Source organism: Lampetra planeri, chromosome 1 (genome assembly GCF_965212315.1).
Source record: "Lampetra planeri chromosome 1, kcLamPlan1.2.h2, whole genome shotgun sequence".
In the NCBI taxonomy this organism is placed as follows: domain Eukaryota; kingdom Metazoa; phylum Chordata; class Hyperoartia; order Petromyzontiformes; family Petromyzontidae; genus Lampetra; species Lampetra planeri.
Genome location: NC_136107.1, coordinates 39,996,606 through 40,001,240, shown reverse-complemented (window position 1 = coordinate 40,001,240; position 4,635 = coordinate 39,996,606). Strand labels below are relative to the sequence as shown.

The 4,635-nt window shown below is 46.6% G+C and overlaps 1 non-coding gene across 1 annotated transcript; it reads right to left on the bottom strand.

The window, feature by feature from the left end:
* Nucleotides 1–1,308: 1,308 nt before the first annotated feature.
* Nucleotides 1,309–1,456, bottom strand: LOC144723706 (U12 minor spliceosomal RNA). Its single transcript, XR_013586267.1, has one exon. It is a non-coding gene; the product is annotated as a U12 minor spliceosomal RNA (small nuclear RNA).
* Between the last annotated feature and the right edge of the window lie 3,179 nt (nt 1,457–4,635).

Here is a 4,635-nt window from a genome sequence, read left to right as displayed (position 1 = left end):
TTTTGCGTTTGAACGGTGTATCATTTTTTTTATTGTGCGTACGGAAGATCAGGAAGAAGTTGAGGAAGTGGAGGGAACTAATTGCGGCCTTCTGTCCCATCGGGGATGAAGAGGATTAACTAACGGAAGATAAAGAAGCAGTCATAGGCAGGGGAAAATTAAGATATTGAGCACGGGGTTTTTAACACGGGTTAAGGGATTCCACACAGGATGGATGATTGAGGGGAGGGAGCTTCAGAATGGGGGACAGCAGAGGAGAGTGAGCGACCTCCCATTGAGAGAGGCTTCACAAAGCCTTGGTCGCGAGAGGGTGCGTGGAGGTGAGTTGAGGTGAGGGCAGATGCAGGCAGGGCTGAGTCCATTTAGGATCGTGAAGATGGTGAATTTTATCCAGGATTGGGATGGGTGCCAACGGACGCATTGGACATTTTGTGTGGGAATTCTTTCGTTTCTGTTTTCCTAGTGAACGGTGATGTGTCGTTTTTATTTTGATGTCGAGCACTTTCAGATACTGTGGCATTTAAGCGCCATACAAATCCTGAGCTTTATTTGCTCGCGTTGTTAAGCGTTGACTCCAGAAATCCAACAGGGGGCGCCAGCTAGTGTGGTGAAAGTTCAAAACTTGTCCTATCAGGAGGGAAAGTCGATAATCGTGACACGACAGTTTGCACCATCGGGTAATTCACAATAGCTGGTCAACAATCATTTCAGTACGAAACTATCTGAAAGGGAAAAGAATGATAGTAAACCTGACTGATTTGTCATTGCTGTATTACATTGTATACATCGCCTACAAATGTGGACAGCGTGGGGGAAGCCTTCACCCAGCACGGAGACTGACAATTCGATTTAAAAACATTTTTTGGGTTAGATCGCGTAAGTATAAATGTGTCTTAACCCTCCACCACCCGACACAGCCAGCAATGCTTGTCACGTTAACAAAACAGTGACGACTTAAGGCGCCTACCGGTGTGTTGGAGAGTAAAACCCACAACATGTACAACTTGAACACGCCCCCGATGGATGCTGGTGGATGTAATCACCAGCGAAACGGGCGGAATTCGACCTGGGAACACCGATTGCATTCGCAAAGTTGACAAACCACTTCGCCACCACTCCACAAACTACATTGAAAGGCAAAGGTGCAGCTCTGTAATGTCTTGTTCTCGCCAATACTGGCGGAAGGTGGGCTCTGGAGTGTTCTTGGGCCTACTCTTCCACCTCGGGAAGAGTATTGTGAGTAGATAACCCTACTACTCGGCATTGTTCCAAAAGCTGGTGTTCTTATTTTGCTTAGTGGTTGGGGTACGGGCAGATCGCGCTCAACCGGCATCTCGCAAAGTAAGCGAGTCACCCGCGGGCGACCTGTACCCGTGCAAAAATTCTTCTCACATCCGAGTGAGGATTCGGGCGTCACCCCGAACCGTTATTTTCCTTACTCATTAGTTTAAGGCATGAGGTTTAACACCGCGGCGTTCGGCAGCTATAGGCACCGCCTGTGCCTAAACGTCATGGGTCGCCCAGAATGTGTTTTTCATTGTGTCGTTTCGAGATGGTTTTATCTGATATTTTGCTAAAGTCCAATTTAATGTTTTATACAGATATGTTTATATATGTGCCGAGTGCCTTATCTGTTTGAGAATAACAATTTAACGCGAGGTTTGACGTCGCTAACCTCATTAACATAATTTATGCTGCTCGCGTTGGAAGCTGATGCGCCGCCTAGTGGCAACTTTGGGTAATCGCAGTCGACTGCAATAAAACCATCGACTCATTGCGTGCACAGATATAAATAAATATACCTTACACGAATGCAACTTACATTATAAATATTTGGTATTTTGTCTATTATGTCATAATTGGGCGTTATCTTCCAGTCACTGTGATACAGTCTAAGTGTTACAATGTTTTGATTGAAAGCTTTCGTGACTGCAGGGATTCATATTCTTGGTTCTTTTGGTAAAGTCACGTAGAAGGGAAACAATAAAATAATAAAAATACAATTTTATTGTTTTATAAAATAATACAAATATAATTTTATTATTTTAAATTTGTACTATTTTATTGCTTCCCTTCTACGTGACTTTACCGAAAGAACCAAAAATATGTTCCAATATTGGCAATGTTTAAGTTAACAAGTGCACAGTAGATGTACGGCCCTTTTGTACATCCACTGCTGCATGAGGTGCTCCCCACGCCGTCACCGGCGTGTGGGTTACTTCGCCACACTTGGGGTCAACTCTAAGCACGAGTTACTCAAGAGGTGCTCCTTTGGGGCCGTCCATAAATGACGTCACGCGATTTTGGACGATTTTTGACCCCCCCCCTTTCGTCACACGGCGTCACAAAAAGTCAGACCTCCCCCCTCAAATATGACGTCACAAAGCTCTGCTCCCTCCCCCTACAAAAAAGAAAACATGCTTCAAATCGCTTTAAACTATTGTCATTGTAGTGCGTGTTTAATGTGGCGCTGCATTCTGATGTAGGTGAAAACATTAATAAAAAGTATATTTAATTAAGTAGAACGTGTTGTCTATATTTATTTAAAGTTGCGCATTTTGGTGTGACGTCACATTTCTCAACCACCCCCCTCTCGTCACGCATCGTCACAAATGTCTGACCGCCCCCCCCTAGGTGCGTGACGTCATTAATGGACGGCCCCTATTCCCACAAAGACAACGATTCTCCCCTTATAGCCTCCACACATCGCTGGGGCAAGTGCTGTTAGCGAGTAGCACAACGTGGGGATGGGTGGCCAACACCACGCCCGACCGCCTTTGTCTCCCCGGTGGCGATGTATTTATGTTGAACTTCTTTCGCACCGTATGTCGCCAAAGCGTGCTAATCGGAGATGTGGGATGTTGACACGCCGCACCAGGACCGGTTCAGATAATCGTCACTGGTGTTAGCCGTGAGCGGGAATGGAACTCGGCTCGCTAAGTTCCTAGCGCAGCGCACGTAATAACTCGCACACTCACTCCACTGCTGGATGAATTCCTCACCGCTCATCAGGGTTGCTTGGTCATACTTCACCGCACTGGTCACGTGGTGAGGGTTGGTAAGGGTGGACCATACTCTTAGGTTTTTTCGGTAAAGTCACGTAGGTAAAAAATAAAATAAATAATAAATAATAGAAATAATATAAATTAAATAATAAATCACGACGTTTCGGAGGCAACACAAGTCTCCGTCATCAGGTGGGACCGTCACAGCTGAATTTACTGTATCAAGTGAAGCAAAATCCAAGAGACAAGCCCTTAAATACAAGTTAAGGGGGGGGGGGGGGCTTGTCTGAATGTGGCATCCAGCTTCAAATCTAGAATTAAGGGTGGCCCACTCAGGGCGAGCTCAGACATCACTCGCCACTGATGGTAGCCGTGGCCACGGAATCGAACTCAGATTTCCCGGTTCACAGTGTAGCGAGATCACCATTAGGCCGCCCCTCCCCACGATTGCCACACAAGCAGTCATAAACAAGAGACTTTAACTTAGCGCTTAAGATAACTGGTCCTAATTGGCTTTGCGTGTGATTAAACTAATGGTAAATGTAGCGTGCACACACAACCAGTTCAGCGGCGCAATGTGTAACGTAGTCCTCGCGCCGTGATGTGGATTTCAGCAGGAACACACCTGTAATTAGAGACAACGCAGAGACGAGACCCGTGAGGTACGGCACCGAGATATGTTGTCAATTGTAGCCTCATTCAATGACCACGGCGGAAAACTTGGGATATTATTCTGAAAAATTAGCGTCTCCTGGAGTGCCTATTGAGACACACGGGCGAGCTTCCGTGGCGATTTATCTCGTCGGTAGCCGATCGTGGCTGGAGCTGCTGTTGGGATGATGATGTTCAAGGAGTCTGTCATAATCACATTCTTTGTCTACAGTAACTTGAGCTACAGATTCCACGTGTTTGTGTGTGCGTGTTCAGGTGTGGAGCGGTGGTGTAGCGGTTAGCGCGCTGCGCTACGAACCTGGTGACCCGAGTTCCTTCCAGCTCACGGTCAACATCAGTGGCGATTATATAAATCGATCCTGGGCCTCTCCTAGGTCGACTTAGCCTCAAGTGAGTACCTGTGTGGTGTGTAAACATCGCCACTTAGGGAGACAAAGGCGGTCGGGCGTGATGCTGGCCAACCACCCCTTCGTGTGCCGGTCTGGCCTTCATAGGTGCTCGCTAACAGCACTTGCCCCAACAGTCTGTTAAGGCTATACGGGGGATCTTTGTCTTTGTTCAGGTCACCTGGAGTACGTTTGTTTTACTGCGCGTGCCGCCAATGAATCTCCAGAGCAGCAGACGTTGATGATGTCACGGTGTGTTATACCTGGAGAGCAATTGGCATGTCCGGCAGCAATATTCATTACAAGAGACGCAGAATAGCGAATCTAGTCCAGAATTTGCATGCCCAAAACATGTGCTGACGATTACGTCTCGAAAGCCAAGCTGTGGTAGGATGGAGGTGTAGGACATTGTATTTCATTGTGTCTAAGAAGACAGCTTTAATCAATGCGTGGTCATAAGAATGGACACTCATACCATTTTTTTTAATGAAAGTTCAAAACTGCCCGGGAGAGGACGTCCATTTCGAGGCAGAAAGAGGAACACGTGAATCAAATTACGCAAGCAGGTCAGA